The sequence below is a fragment of the Mustela nigripes genome, chromosome 12, assembly GCF_022355385.1.
Source record: "Mustela nigripes isolate SB6536 chromosome 12, MUSNIG.SB6536, whole genome shotgun sequence".
NCBI classification, from domain to species: Eukaryota; Metazoa; Chordata; class Mammalia; order Carnivora; family Mustelidae; genus Mustela; species Mustela nigripes.
Window position 1 is genome coordinate 80,270,461 of NC_081568.1, and position 16,947 is coordinate 80,287,407.

The 16,947-nt window shown below is 39.4% G+C and overlaps 1 non-coding gene across 1 annotated transcript; it reads right to left on the bottom strand.

Moving 5' to 3' along the window:
• Nucleotides 1-1,881: 1,881 nt before the first annotated feature.
• LOC132028971 (U6 spliceosomal RNA) lies at nt 1,882-1,984 on the bottom strand. Its single transcript, XR_009407621.1, has one exon. It is a non-coding gene; the product is annotated as a U6 spliceosomal RNA (small nuclear RNA).
• Between the last annotated feature and the right edge of the window lie 14,963 nt (nt 1,985-16,947).

Below are 16,947 nucleotides of genomic sequence, written 5' to 3' on the forward strand. Positions count from 1 at the left end.
ATTCATCTGTTGATGGACATCTGGGCTCTTTCTGTAATTTGGCTTTTGTTGATAATACTGCTATAAACATTGGGGTACATGTATCCCTTTGAATTAGTATTTCTGTATCCTTTGGGTAAATACTTAGTAGTGTAATTGCTGGGCCATAAATTAGTTCTATTTTTAGCTTTTTGAAGAACCTCCACACTCTTCTCCAGAGTGGTCGCACCAGTTGGTATTCCCACCAACAAGGTAAGAGGGCTCCCCTTTCTCTCCATCCTCACCAACACCTATCATCATTTCCTGTGTTGTTAATTTTAGCCATTCTGACTAGTATGAGGGGATATCTCATTGTAGTTTTGATTTTCATTCATTTCCCTGATTATAAATAATCTTTCAGATTTCGAATAATCTTGAGCATCTTTTCATGTGTCTGTTGGCCATCTGGATATCTTCTTTGGAGAAATGTCCATTCACATCTTCTGTCCATTTTTAAAAACTGGATTGTTTGTTTTTTGGGTGTTGAGTTTTATAAGTTCTTTATAGATTTTGGATACTAACCCTCTAACAGATATAGCATTTGCAAATATCTTCTCCCATTCTGTTGGTTGTGTTTTAGTTTTGTTGATTCTTTCCTTCGCTGTGCAGGAGCTTTTTATTCTCATGTAGTCCCAGTAGTTTTATTTTTGCTTTTGATTCCCTTGTCTCAGGAGACATTATCTGGAAAAATACTGTTATGGTTGATGTTAGAGAAATTATGTCCTGTGTTCTCTTCTAGTGTTTTAATGGTTTCCGGTCTCACACTTAGGTCTTTAACACATTTTGAATTTATTTTTGTGTATGATGTAAGAAAATGATACAGTTTCATTTTTTTGCATATTGTTGTCCAGTTTTCCCAACACATTTATTGAAGAGTGTTTTTTCCATTGGCTATTCTTCCCTGCTCTGTTTAAGATTAATTGACCATATTGTTTTGGGTTCATTTCTGGGTTTTCTATTCTGTTCCATTGATCTGTGTGTCTATTTTTCTGCCAGTCACATACTATTTTGATTACTACAGCTTTGTAATATAACTTGACATCTGGAATTGTAATGCCTCCAGCTTTTCTTTTCTTTTCTTTCTTTTTTTTTTTTTTAATTTCAAAAATACTTTTAATGAGAAAATGGCTAAGAATAGTTGGGGTTTTCCTACCTTAGGAAATCTGGGGGCAGACAAAATGAGAAAGCTGGCTTGATGTGCTACATGCTCCCCAAAATCATAGATCTGCAATTCCTTTTCAAGTAGAAGAAATATAATTGTCCATCTTCAGAATATGCCGAGTATCCAACTTGCAACTAATCCTGAATTTCAAATCAATAAGGTTTAATATTTCACCAGTAATCATAGGTTGAAATCAATGCTGTCATGGCTCTTTGGAAGAATAGAAGCTTATGAAACAAAGAATTGAAGGCAATCATCCAAGGCTGAACTAAAGAAATATGCTTTGCAAGGGCTTTTGTGAAAGGAAAACACATGGCAGCTTCACCCTTCCCCGCGACCAAGGTTTTTTCCTTCATTTCAATGTTAGGTTCTGCTGTCCCAAGAAAATGGTTTCATTTGCTTCTCTTTTTTAAGGTTGCATTGGCTATTCAGGGTCTTTTATAGTTCCATACAAATTTTAGGATAGTTTGTTCTAATTCTGTAAAAAATGCTGTTGCTATTTTGAGAAAGGTTGCATTAAATGTGTAGATTTCTCTGAGTAATATATAGACATTTTATCAATATCTCTTCTTCTAATCCATGAGCACGGAATATTTTTCCATTTCTTTGTGTCATCTTGAATTTCTTTCATCAGTGTTTAATAATTTTCAGAGTACAGATATTTTACCTCTTTGATATTCCTAGGTACATAATGGTTTTTGGAAAAAATGGAATGCTTCATGAATTTAGGAGTCATCCTTGCACATGGGCATGCTAATCTTTGTATCATTCCAATTTTAGTATATGTGTTGCCAAAGCAAATACTTATCAGTTAATATTTAATTACGTTATAAAATTGCAACCATATGTGTAATTGGCATGAAAAGGTTTGGGAACAAACACTACAATGTTTGCTAAGTACAAAACTCAAATGGAGTGCATGGATATACTAGACTCAGGCATATGATATATTAGTCATCAACATGGTGTCCATTTGCTTAAGTCAGTTAAATGGAGTTGGATCAGTAGGGCCGCCCACTGAATATTTTATCAATTCAGGTTATTTGCAAGTAACTGAAAACCAAATTAACAAACTGAGGGAAACAAAGAAATTTATTGGATGGATCTGAAATGACATAGCAAACTGAAGGAAAAGCTAAATAACCAGTTCTCAGAAAGATGGGTGCTAGGGAAGCACTGGGTATCTTGGGAGCAGGCAAAGGACAGTCTCTTCCGGGTTTGTCACTGGATGAATTGGCTCCAACGTTTTTTCATCTTCGTGTCACTCTGATTAAGATTTGAATGTCCACAAGAAGGCCTCTCACTGGCTAACATATTACATGGACTCTCCTCCATCAAGGAACAGCAGATGCTGGAAAGGATCCTCCCCAAGACTGCATGCTCTGGGGAGGGGTCATTGTCTGGATGGGGTGCTGTAAACAGAGGAAGGGGAATGCATGTGGTGACTGGTAAGTGTGGGCAAGAAATCATTAGCCAGAGGGAGATTTAGAGCTGTAGAAGTTAGTTCTGATCTATCCAGAAGAAGGTAGAAGGTGTTAAGAATACAAGGAAACCTATGGCTGCTGACTGTTGCTTTATGCTTTGACATATATTTTCCAGCAGCTCTCAAGGCCTCTATGTTCTGGATCTCTGAGTGAAATGTGCCAAGTTCCTCCACCATCCAGATTGTTCCAGCTGAGAGTAGGTGTGGATGTCTTGATCCAGGCCCCCGTTTGTCACTCCAAGATCTTCGGTGAGCCATTGCTTCTGAATATCCCAGTCTCTTTATACACAAGATGAAAGATCCTTCTAGATGTAACGTTTTTGTCATTTCTATATCTGGACACATCCCCTTTCTTCATACATTTGAGTATAATTCAGCAAAAACAGATATATCTTTATATTGTTTGATGAAATTATTTTGCATGCCAGGAAATATTAAAGTGAAAGCTCCACTTTGGTTTTAGTGGAACTGTATAAAATGTAAATATGGTGCTTAGAGATAAATTAAAATTCCAATAAAAAGTATTAAAACACATGCTGCCACTCATTTGCACCGTACACTAGCTAGCTGGCTAATACACTAGACTTCTTTTTTCAAGTTGCTTTTCTATTCTTTTATAAAGATAAGTACACAAGAGATTTCCACTTCTGCTATGAATTCTTTTTTAATGGCTCTTCCACCCCCATTCCCAGTGACTCATTTTCTTATCCTACTTCATTTGTTTGCTTGTTTGTTTTACAGTACCCTGGGTTTGGTTTGCTTCCTTTTACTGACAATTTGAACGAGATTCTCAAGATGGTTTCTTGCAGTGTTCTGATAGCAAGAGATGCATAGTTTTCTTTCAGAAAACCCCTCTGAGGTCACTACTGAGGATCTTATGCCCACTCTGGGCTTTGTACTGTGATACCCCAAGAACTCAGACCCTACCCAGGATAAAGGGGAGAAAACTCTACTACCTGGCAAGATGGGAGCTCAACACTGAAATTAAATCCTGTCACAAACAGAAATATTACTTGTACCCTTGAGTTTATGGACTGAGAGATTTAGTCTACAGAGATTTGAAATTTATTTAGTTGCTGAAAGAGAGCTAAGCAAGGCAAGTGACAAGTCAAATATTTATCTGAGGAAAGTCACTTTGGCAGCCATGTGGAAGATAAATAGAAAGGGAGAGAGAAGAGGAGGGGAGGCCAGCTGGTTGAATCAACAGGCTAGGTTGGACAGAACGCAGAGGAGGAAAGCTAACTCATCCTTTACCCCTTCACCAAACCCATATCCTTCTGTTGGGACATAGGGCTAGACTACCTTTTCTTGTTAGACTGCCTTCTTGCCAGTTGAGCAATGGTACTCAAATTGGACCAGGGGAATGTGGGCAGAAGTGAGGTACACCTCCCATATGAACCTACTCATGCCCTTTCTTTCCCAGTCCACTGGCCAGATGTGTAGACACCAGGGTGACCTGGCAACCATGTGTGGATGGAGGAGCCTCCATGGGGCTGGGTCCCTGAATGACTTCATGGATACATACAGACACACACACCCTCAACATGAGAGCGAGAAATAAATTTCTATTATGTTAAGATGCCAAAATTTCCAAGTTCATTTGTGACTACAGCTCATGTCATCATTACTAATGTAATCCCTGAAGCTCTCTGGTTAGAGCAGAGCTCAGTCCTTTGCATGCACGTTGTGTAATCCCTCTACCCCTATCCACACCCTACTTATAAGGAAAAAATGGAAAAGAAGAAAGAAGAAAATACTTGTTACACATCGTTTCACCCTCCAGAGCTAAGTACTCTTAATGATCTGTTATATTTTCTCTCATTCTTTTTTTTTTCTCCCCATAGTGAAAAAAGGTTATCCTTAGTTTGTGCAGATATTAAATTTTTCATCCAGTGACTTCTTTATTGATTCCACCTTCATTGTATTTATATGTCAGAAACTCTGCTCAATGCTAGGGATTAAAAGAACAGAAATGACACAGCTTTTGTCCTCAAGGAAACTATAGCCTCGTGGAGATACCTAAGCAGGTAATGACAGAAAATGACACAGAAAACATGTCAGCAGAGTGACAGAGAAAGGAATTAAGCAAGCCAAAAGGAAAAGCCCTTAACATATTTAAAAAACAAAAGTTTACTGAGTTCTTTCTATATGTTAGGGACTGATCTAATAACCTTTGAGATGTAAACTCATTTATTTATTTTACCATTTTATTTTCTTTTTTTGTAGTTGACACAGAATATTACATTAGTTTCATGTGTGCAGCATAGTGATTTGACAGATCTATACTTTATGGTATGGTCACCACAAGTGTAGCTACCATCTGTTACCATACAACACTATTACAGTATCATGGACTACGTGCCCTTTATCCCCACTGTACCTTTTATCCTGGTGATTTACTTTTTCTATAACTGAAGCCTGTATCTCCCGTTTCTTTTAAACCATTTTTATCATCCTTCAACCTTCCCATGCCACCCACCGTGCTTTGGTAACTACCAGTTTATTCTCTGTATTTCTGGTTTGTTTTTGTTTCTTTTTCTTTTTTTATGTTATGTTAGTTCCCACACAGTACATCATTAATTTTTGATTTAGTGTTCCATGATTCGTTATTTGTGTATAAAACTCATTGCAATACGTGCCCTCCTTAATGCCCTTCACCAGGTAACTCATCTCCCCACCCCAACCCCTCCTCAGAAACTCTCATTTTGTTTCCTGAAGTCCATAGTCTCTCATGGTTCTTCTCCCCCTCTAATTCCCCCCCTTCATTTTCCCCTGCCTTAAGGATAATCCTTTTAGACTGCTGCTGTGAATGCAAGTTGGTACAGGCACTTTCAAAAACAGTATGGAGGTTTCTCTAAAAGTTAAAAATAGAGCTACCCTATGAACCAGCAATTGCACTACTGGGTATTTACCCCAAGGATACAGAGGTAGTGAAAAGAAGGGGCATGTGCACCCCAATGTTCATAGCAGCAATGTCCACAAGTGCCAAACTGTGGAAGGAGCTGAGATGTCCTTCAAGAGATGTAAACTAATTTAATCCTCATGACAATCCCATGAGATACATGTCCCAGTATCTCAATGTTACAGGTGAGGAAACTAAACCACAAAAATGTTCAGTAACTTGCCCCTTGTCCAGGGTCCTGCTGAGAAGGGGTTCAGCAGTCGTGTGTGTGTGTGTGTGTGTGTGTGTGTGTGTGTGTGTGTGTTCAGAGTTGGCTTAGAAGAGTTTCAAAGAGAGGTATTGGGAAATACAGAGTTACATATGAGAAACTACAAGCAGGATCATGGCTACCTGGTAAAGCTGAGATAGAACAACTGACCTAGTCCTACGGATCTTCCTGCATTCCTAGTGGCCTCCTGACATAGACTAATCTCAGGATGTGAGGCTTAAAGAGAATCAGGCTGAGCTTACAAATTTTACACAGGCAGAGGAAGACTACTCATTGGAGGTGTGACTTTTGACATCATATTGACTCCACTAGCTAGTAAATTGATCCAAATGGTGTTTTAGAATCAAAAATACTTGCAAACTCTCATCCCTAGAGCCTGGGGCTGGTAGAAATGAAGTAGAACATGAAAAGAGACAGAAGGACCTCCATCCTCTCCAGTGATGATAGCTGAAAGCTCTATCACATCCAAAGGGGACAGGCATTTTCACAGACCCAAAGCCTAAATGCTGATTAAGGAATTAGGGCCCTGTAATACTTCATTGATGAGTTAGAGGAAGGAGTGGCATTGGGGAGATTGTGGATTTTCAGCACAGACCTGTAAACAAACTTGGCATGAATCCATCCTTAAATCACTATAAGGCAGCTTCTCAATTTTGCAGTCTTCATGCAAAAGTCATGGAGACAAACTATCTCAAGGAAGCATTCACACCAAGCCAACTTCTTTCCCCCTTTCCTAAGTTCCACCCCTCATTTCCTTCATAGTTTTTTAGTTAAAAATTTGAACTATTGCATGGGGAGACAAACCATGAGAGACTATGGACTCTGAGGAACTAACTGAGGGTTTTGGAGGGGAGGGGTGGGGAGTTTGGGTGATCCTCTGGAGGGCACATATTGCATGGAGCACTGAGTGTGGTGCATAAACAATGAATTCTGGAACACTGAAAAGAAATTAAAAAAATAAATAAAAATTAAAAAAAAATCTGAACTATCCCCATCAGGAGCCCTCTCTACTGCCTGATATTCTTGCCCTTTCTGTAGATAACATGAAAAGGTCCACTTTCTCCCCCAGCCCCCAAATGGGTGAATAAGATAGGAGTGGTTATTTCAATTAACCACCACTTCTGGAAATTTGTACTTTCACATATTTCCTGCCTACTGTAGATCTTCTACTGAAAGCAGGCATTGCGACTATTTGGAGAAAAGAGATTGGAACACCAATGGGCTGTTGAAATATGCAGAATTTGGGGGCATGAAGAAACTCTAGGAAGCCATGGTGACTTGATGTCCCAGGAGGAATCTCAAAGGGGGACCTGTGTACCTCACTTAAGTAGGGTTGGTCTTGAGTCATTGTTGTTCCAACATTAAGGAAGGCTGTAGAAGTCCAGTTTCAACTGAATATTTATTACATGAAGTTGCCTCACAATACATGCTACACTCTTACAAGGTTTTTCTTGGTTCATTGTTTCCCAAAGTATGTGGTGAATACATGTCCCACCTGCTGATACATGAGGTTGTTGAAAGTGGTTCATGGACAGAGCATTTAATAACACTGAATTACAGAAGGCAAACATTATTCTCTTTTAAATAGTCTTTCAGTCTCTCTTTGGGCTTCAAGGTAAAAGCCTCTATGCTGGTGTGCCTTTAATGGCTTTCTAACCAGAGCTAATGTGCCTTTCACTGAAGGAAGAGCAAGCCTCCATCAAGCAACAGATTATTTTTAACAGATTTCTGTGATTCAGTGCTATTAAATGAACATACCACAAAATGTTTACCCATTCACCTGCTGATGGACTTTTTTTTCCAGTTTGGGGCTATTACAAATAAAGCTACTATGAACACTTGTGTTCAAGTCTTTTCAATTTCAGCCATTATGATAGGTATGTAGTCATGTCACACTATGGTTTTAAATTGTATTTCCCCAATGATTAATGATGTTGAACATATTTTGTTAGGCTTTGTTTGCCATCTGTTTATTTTCTTTGGTTCAAAATGTTTGCTAGTTTAAAAAATGTGTTGCCTCCTTATGATTGAGTTTCAGAGTTCTTTGTTAATCTTGGAAATAAGTACTATATTAGGTATACAATTTGAAAATATTTTTCTCAGTCTGTGGCTTGTCTTCTCATTCTCTTAAGAGTGTTTTGTAAGATCAAAAGTTTTAAATTTTGACAAATTAAATTTGTCCCATTTGTCATTATTTTTCTTTTATATAAGATGTCTTACTTAATAAATCTTTGCCTAAGCCCAGGTCAAAAAGATTTTCTTCGATTTTTTTCTCCTAGACGTTTCATAGCTTTAGATTTTATATTTAAGTCTATGATCCATTTTGAACTGATTTTGCTTATGGTATAAAGTATGAATTGAAGTTCTTTTTTTTTTTTATAAGATACTCAATTGACCCATACCATTATTGAAAACATTATACATTCTCCACTAAATGACCTTCATACCTACTTTTGACCTATGTCAAGAATCCATTGTCTATCAACCCATGGGTCTATTACTGAATTCTCCTCTACTTCCATGATCTGTATGTTTATCTTTATGACACTACCACACTGTCTGTTTTGCCATAGCTGGATCTAGATGTCCTTTGCATTTCCATATAAATTTTAGAATCAGCCTGTCAATTTTAATCAAAAGACCTGCTGGGATTTTGTTTGGACTGCATTGAATCTATAGATCAATTTGAGAACTGGCTTCTTTTTTTTTTTTTTTAAGATTTTATTTATTTACTTGACAGGCAGAGATCATAAGTAGGCAGAGAGGCAGGCAGAGAGAGAGAGAGGAGGAAGCAGGAAGCAGGCTCCCTGCTGAGCAGAGAACCTGATGCAGGGCTCCATCCCAGGACCCTAAGATCATGACCTGAGCCAAAGGCAGAGGCTTTAACCCACTGAGCCACCCAGGCACCCCGTGAAGAACTGACTTCTTAACAACATTAAGCTGTCCAACCCAGGACTAGCAACTTTCTCAATTTGTTTAAATTGATCAGAGCAAATCCAATGTTCTTCATCCCTTTGCGTAAATCCACATTCCCACCTAGTATTTTTCTTCTTCCTGAAGGACTTGTAATATTTCTTGCAGGGCAAGTCTACTGTGATGAATCCTTTCAACTTCTCTAGGCCTAAACATGTCTTTTTAATTATTTTATGTTAAAGGCTTTGATCTTTATTGTAAGAATGGCTATAAACTACCAATTGAGATTCACTATACCTTTATTTTTGCAAGTTATTTTTCTTTGGTAAAGTTTTTAGGTTAACAGTACTTTCGGTTCTTTAAAGATGGTGCTCAGCTGTCTTCTTGCTTGCATGGTATTTAATAAGAAACACGCTGATATTCTTGTTTTTTTTTTCCTCTCTGTGTACCATAACTTTTTTTCTTCTGGCTGTTTTTAAGATTTTCTTTTTTATCACTCATTTATAACAATTTCATTATATTGTTCCCTAGTATAGTTTTCATTGAGTTTCTTAGATCTATGAGTTTATAGTTCTTACCAAGTTTGGAAAGTTTGGGGCTATTCCTTATTTTTCTCAAAGATTTTATTTATTTATTTGACAGAGAGAGAGAGAGAGAGATCACAAATAGGCAGAGCAGCAGGCAGAGAGAGAGGGTGAAGCAGGCTCCCTGATAGAGCTAGATGCAGGGCTCTATCCAGGACCCTGAGATCATGACCTGAGCCGAAGGCAGAGGCTTAACCCACTGAGCCACCCAGTGCCCCTATTTTTTTCTACCCTTTTTTGTCTCTTATCTCCTTTATGGACTCCAAACAAATATATTAGGTTGCTTAAACTTGTCCCACAGCTAACAGATGCTCTTTTCTTAAAAAACTAAACAAAAGAAAACAAACCCCCCAAAACCCAGCTCTATTTTCCTCCATTTTGTTTTGTTAGTATTGTTAGGTTTTTAAATCCATGGATCTTTTCTTTTTCAATGTCTAATGTGTCATTAATCCCATTGGTATATTCTTCTTCTTACACTATGATTTTTATTTCTAAAAGCTCAATTTTAATCTTTTTAAAAAATTGTGATATGATATTTTTAGTATCTTCTTTGTCTCTAGTTAACTTTTTAAAAATACGGAATATAATTATAGTAACTGTCTTAATGTCCTTCTCTGCTAATTCTAACATCCATATCAGTTCCAGGTTGGTTTTAATTGATTACTTTTTCTCCTCATCATAGTGTGTGTTTAGTAAGTTTTTCAGATTCATTGCAAAACATTGTGAATTCTACCTTGTTGGGTGCCTATAAATATAATTGAGTTTTGTTCCGAGTCACAATTAAGCTGTGTGGAAACAGTTTGATTCCTTTGGGTTTTGCTGTGAAGATTTGTTAAATGATACCAGAGCAGTGGCCACTCTAGGGATAATTATTCACCACTTCCAAGGTAAGATCTTCTGGGTCGTCTATGTAACAGCTTGTGAATCACGAGGTTTTCCAACCTGGCTAATAGGAGCAGGCATGATACTTGGCCCTTTGTGAGCCCCAAGTACTATTTCCTCTAATTATTAGGGGGATTATTTGCCCATCCTCCTAGGTTCCTCCTATTCATATGTTGGGCAGTGCTCTGCTGAGGGCTTAAGGGGGGAACTTCCACATATCTCTGGGTAATTTAAGTGTAGCTCTCTCCTCTCTGATCTGTGTCTCCTGAATTCTTAGCCTGTTCTCCCAGGACTCTCAGTAACATGTCTTCCATTCTGGGAGATTCTAGGTTTTGCCTGTGTTCCTTTTCCTATACTGCTGCTTGAATACTCTAAACAGTAAGCTGGAGCCAATGTCGGGCTCACTTCACTTGTTTCCCTTTCTCACAGATCACTGTCCTTTGTTGTCTGGTGTTCAGTGTCCATTTTGGTTGTTTGAAGCAGGAGGGTGGCCATGGTCCCTGTCACATCTTGGCTGGGAGCAGAAGTATGCAGCTAGAATATATTTTTTTTTTAAGATTTTATTTATTTATTTGACAGAGAGAAATCACAAGTAGATGGAGAGGCAGGCAGAGAGAGAGGGAAGCAGGCTCCCTGCTGAGCAGAGAGCCCAATGCGGGACTCAATCCCAGGACCCCGAGATCATGACCTGAGCCGAAGGCAGCGGCCCAACCCACTGAGCCACCCAGGCGCCCTGCAGCTAGAATATTAATGATACTATTTTGCTTCATTATATTTATTTCTATTGCTACCTTCTTTTCTATTTATGGTTGTTGATATTGATTTTCTGTTTGGAATAGGTAATGTAATTTTCCTTTTTAAGTAAATTAGTTGAAGTATTAAAAGGTAAGGTCAATTTTAAGAAATATATTTAGTAAATAATAATAAGGGTAGTAAAAAGGTATGAGTAAACCAATAAGATATCATGGGAGTTTCGGAGAAGAATGCCCACAGTTATCTATAAGATCTAGGTAAAGCTGGGTATTGTAACATACTCATCAAGATCTGGCTCAGGAGAGTTGGCTCAGAATGTCTACTGCCTTAAATCTTTTAGAGCTTATAGGTGATGCTGAGGATCACAGAAGTCCTGATTTTCAAGGCAGCCAGATTTCATGGGGGTTTCCAGGATAAAAGAAGGGGATTTGCAGGCACTAGCTGATATATCCTGTCTTTTTTATGACATGTACTCCAGATAAGTAGCACTTTTCATACAAGAGATGTTCAATAAAGATTCCTGAAGAGAACTGATATCAGACACCATGCTATGTAATGGTCAGTCAATTTATAGGCTAAATAATTCTTTAAAAATGAGAAAGCTGTTTGGTTTGCCATGACATGCAAAGACAGTCGCTTGCTTTTTAACTTTTAGTTTGGTGATAGGTCTTACCAAACAAAACCAGGACTATACATTCTCATTTAAATGAGTGATGTACACCAGCTTCTGTTGGTACTGTTGCTGCCACAAACACAGCAAATAAACCATCTGTGACCCCTTGGAGACCAGCTCTGCTAATTGATGGAAACAAAAATTGCTGTTCTGGCTTGATCTAGAGACTGAGCGTGTAGAGAAAACCTAAATTTACTTCTGGCCTTGATATAAACTCATGTGCTTGCCACTGGCTGGTACAAATGAAAGCGTCGTCCTCACAGTCAGCCTGCTTATAATGATTTATCATGCTTGCTGTTCTTGCTGTTGTCAGAACTCTATCCCCCAAATAATATGCAAACACCAACTTCTGCAGAAGTCAGTAATGATGCAGGTTTATCAGCGTAGAAGGTCAGCCTATATTACAGAGTAGACAATTTGGGCTGATTAGAAGCCTCAAACACTGATAGCAACTCGAACACCTATTACTGTTTAAAACAAAACAAGAAAAGCCAGTGGCTTCTCTCTCCTGTGATTTATTCCTTGAGAATACGGTCAGAAGGATGATTACATCAGACTGTCCAGAATCGCAGGCCTGTGGCATCAAGCATCTGCTTACTTGCATCAGGACGTGCAAAGGAACACAAGGGCCGTGTGGCAGGACAGGAAAGGCAGAGAAAACAATGAAGCTGGGTAGGGATGGTAAGGCCAAGGCAAGGAAGGTTATGGAGACAGAGAATCCGGCTTTGAATCTGGAGCCCATTATCACTTATTGGCCCCGGGACCCACACAGGTATGCTGACCCCCTCCCAGACTCTGTTTTCTGTCTGTAGAATAACGAGTTATATTTACCTCACAAGTGTTGAGGATTAAATAGTATAATGAACACACAACCCTTTTAAACCAAAATTCACTTGGGAAATACCAGGTATTAATTAAACACATAGATAGACCTTTTAAATTTTGTAGATGGAGCTTTGGGAAATGGTAGAAACTTCTGGACTTGAAAAACCTTTGTGCTCCTTGAAATGCTGTAAATGCTGGGAGGACAATACTGTGAACAAGAAAAATCTGGGACATCTAAGTCCCAGGCTTGATTGCTGTGTCTGTCACTTCCCAACTAGGTGATACTCATCAGTAAAAGGGAAGTTTTAAGAAGAGCTCCTGGCAGGGTTACTGCAAAATTAAATGAGATAAATGAGTTCGGCTACACAATTATTAAGATTATCTGTTCTGAGCCAGACAGAGAAACGTAGTATCATGAATAACGTCTTTTACCCAAAGAATTGCTTGAAGATCTGAAATTATCTGAATTTAATGGAGAAAATTATATGCTCACAAGTATGGCTATTTCCATAGGATTTAAGATAATTTCTAGGGACATTTAAGACTGTCTATATTAGAGATGTCTCACTACTCACAGCCATCACACTTCAAGCAAATTCTATCCACCAGCCATAATCACCCCACCTCTATCATCACCAAGCAGTAAATTATTTTTTGCCTTCATGGAGAAACAGACCCTTCCTGTCATCTGGGAGGTCTTTGCAGTCTCCCATATGTTGCACACCAAGAGTGATAACCCAGCTCACTCTCCTTTTTCAGTAGGGATAACCCAATCACCTATTTCTTAAGTACACAACTGTTCTACTGGGTCAGACTCTCTTTACTTTAGAATGTCAGGCAGCTATTAAATTTGCACTCTGCCATCAGCCTCAAGTCTCTTCCCCGAGGACTTGGTATGGGAAACTTTCTCTCCTCCCTGTACGCTGTGCTGGGCTCATTATTGAATTTTCTGCTGGCGAGTGAGGAAATCAAGGAGACATGAGGTGATTTCAAAAGTACATGTTCCCCATCCTTTTTGGCAGAGTCTAAGGGAAGAGAAAGAACAACTAGATCACTTTAGGATTTTATTTTATTAAGAGAAAATTAGTGGTCTCTACAGAATGATTCACATTTGAAAAAAAATTCAACTTATAGTAATTCCAGTGATTCAAGTAATCAGGATGTTAGTTTTGTCATTAGTGAAAATACGAGCTGAGACCTCCAGGACCTGGGGTTCATAACAGGAGGTAAAGAAGGGAACAGGAACTCAGACACCCAAGTAGATGGAGCCGTGTGACTCAGTAAGATAGGACCGAGTTCATTCCAACCTACAGGATGGAAGATTTTCCACAGGGCTGTGATTCACTTCTAATCCCCTCTACTCATTACAACACAGCAGCATAAACTGTGTTACTTGCTCAGGTCTCTTCAGATTAGATCCAGAGTGGCAGTTTATTATTACCATTCCCCAGGCTCTGAGCAGGACATTTTACATTTAAAATGTACTTAAGCTTCTTGATACCACTGTGAGGAAGCATTCTTATCACCCCATCTTATAGAAAGAAAAGTGAAGCTGAGTACAGGAAGTAGTGTATTCCCCATTGGCGGCTAGGGAACAGTGGGGCTGGTATACAAACCAGGTCTGTGCTCTTCAGTTTCAGGGTGTGAGGACTTGCTAGAACCATCCTCTTTCTGCAGCCCTACTTACCCTCTGAGGTTCACTGGAGGGCTCCCTTCTGCTGCAAGCAAATATTTGCTATGCAAATCTCAACTATTCTCCTTCTTCTAGATGATTGGTAATTTGTTATCATCCAACATTCATTTCGATATCCACAGTACCTGGATTGTGCTTAGATCTCTGAAAATCTTTTCATTGCTTTATCTTAACCAGTTTAACAATTTACCAGATATATTTATCCACCCACCCATCCATCCATCCATCTATCCACCCTTTCATTCCTTCAGTATCCCCTGATAAATATACACTGACTGCCCCATACCCTCTAGGCACTGTGTTAGGTGCTTGGAATACATGATGAACAAAACAGACATGGTTCTTGCCTTCATCAAGCTTACAGTCTAGAAGAAGAGGCGGGGAAAATTAATCCAATAATCACACATATCTATAACTTCAAACTGTGCCAATAAATACATGCAAGAAGTTGTGATTATACCTGGCGGGTGTTTTTGACTTTGGGACAACTGGGAAGACCTCTCTGTGGAAGTGCTGTGGGCCAAGAGTCAAAGGATAAGCAGTAACAGCTATTACTTCCTGAGTGTTTACTTTGTCCCGAGCATGTTTCACGTAGTAACTCATGGAATTCTCAATATAGCCCTACCTACTACTTCCCAGTCTTCTCAGCACTACCCCAAGTGTTGCCTATCTGTGAAGCAGAGGGTAACCCTTCCAGAGCAGGAGGAGGGGCTGCAGAGTGCTTGGAAGTGGAGACATGGAAAGCAGAGGGGATGAAACCAGAGAGGTGGAGAGGGCCCATGCTGAGGGTCTGGCCCCACTGCTAGGAGTTATGAGAAATCACTGTATTTTTTTTAAGCCAAGGAAGTGACACAATTAAATGTTGGTTTTCAAAGAGTACTTTGGCTGCTGTGGACACTGAAATGTGGGAGAGCAGGGTGGTGTGAGGAGACTGGCTGGGATACCACTGCGTGTCCTCTGGGGGACAGCCCGCCCTAGAGTGGTCCCCCGGAGACAGAGCCATGTGGTCAGAGTCAAGTACATATAGGTAGCCTAGTAATAGACTCCAATTAGACATAGAAGGTTCATGTAGATTTATATGACAAAATATAGTTTTTAAAATTTACATTCACTCTGACTGGCTTTGGCCTATGTTCTCACATCCCTGAGGAATATGCTTTTCACTCCTTTGTTATAAGACCTTGTGGTGGAAAAGTTTGGATGGTGGGATTTATTGCAATCATAGATTCCTGGGGGGTTTCAGGGCTCAGGACACATACAACCAAACTGCAGGCAGCAGAACTAAACCCCTGGTAAACAGGTGGATATTACTTGGTATTGGACTCAGGAGCTGAGAAAAACCGAATTCAACAAGCCTAGGACTTTCGTTGGGTCAGTGTTTCATCTGCAAATTAAAAGCAAATGCCATAAAACCTCCGAGCTCTGAGGGCAGGTTCAAAGGGTGATTTCAAAAGCATTTTACAACTAGGAGTTACAAGTCCTATTGTGATAACATGCCCATAAACATATGAGAACCACACAGACTTATTAAGCTACCTCTAAGATTTTTAAACTAAACAGAAAAGTGCTAAGGGCCAAATATTTTTGTTTGCAAGTATTACAGATTTTACCAGGGATTGGATTTTTTAAAAAAATCAGAAATAGGAGAAAGACCTCCCCACCCTCCCCAGTTTATATATGTAACTGTATTACTTGTGCTCACACACATCTACAAAATGAAGTGGACAGGTGAGGCATTCATCCACCCAATTATTACCCCCAATACTGTCAGATCAGACCCTTGAAGTAAACATATTTTGATTTTTTGCAAATATATTTTCTGTTTCATTTCTGGGAGGTGGTGTCTGAATATGAGTCATTGAGCAAGGGTATCTTAAATCTACTCAGAGTGACTGGATTGTTTGGGGACTGAAAGAATATTATCCATAGAACATGGAAGCTGGGAATGGTGTTTCTGGTCTTGCCTGCTTGCAAATATAGGGCATGGAGAATTTCCAAAGGATTAAGAGTTTCTTACTGAGTTATACCCCTGAAGCCACATGTGATCACAGTCCTGAAGAGTCCGGCAGAGCCCCTGCCTCCCGTGGGGGCAGAGCACCCAGTAAGGTCTCCAGAAACGAGCAAAACCCTACATGAAGCCAAATGTTTATAAGCATAAGCCCTTTTGGGAACACGTCCCATGTCACACAGTCTTGTTAGGAGACTAGGGCCAATACTGCATTTTTTGGGCTGGAGCCCAAAAAGACTCACAGAGTTCTGTGAAGCAGCAAAAGTGACAGAGAGCAGTGAGGCTCATTTGCAATCCTCAGGCTTGGACCTGGGTTCTCAGGTGTATCTCAAGCGGGTGTATTTGCAAAGACACACCCTCCTCCCTCCCACTCTTCTCCCTTACTTCCTCTATCTGTAGCTCTGAAATGCTTCTGTGAACTACACTGTGGGAGTCCCAGCTGAGAGAACCATCACCCAAGCCGAAATCAAAACAAAACTGTTCCTAGAAAAAAAGAAGAGAACAATTTCTGAGCCAGACTTTAATAATGGAAAGCCCAAACTCCGATAACTGGGGTAATTGTGGTTTGTTTTGTCTTGTTTGACTTAATTAGCTGACTAATGTCCTTATTGTTAATTAGATCTGGGGTGGCAAAACCCCAAACCATAAGGTATCCCTGTCTTGGCTGATTTGGGGGAAGTTGCTTTACCTCCATGAGTCTCAGTTAGAAAAATTTCTTCAATTATACATATTTTATTCATATTATACTAGTTTTCTCAACTAAAAAATAAAATTATAGAAGTG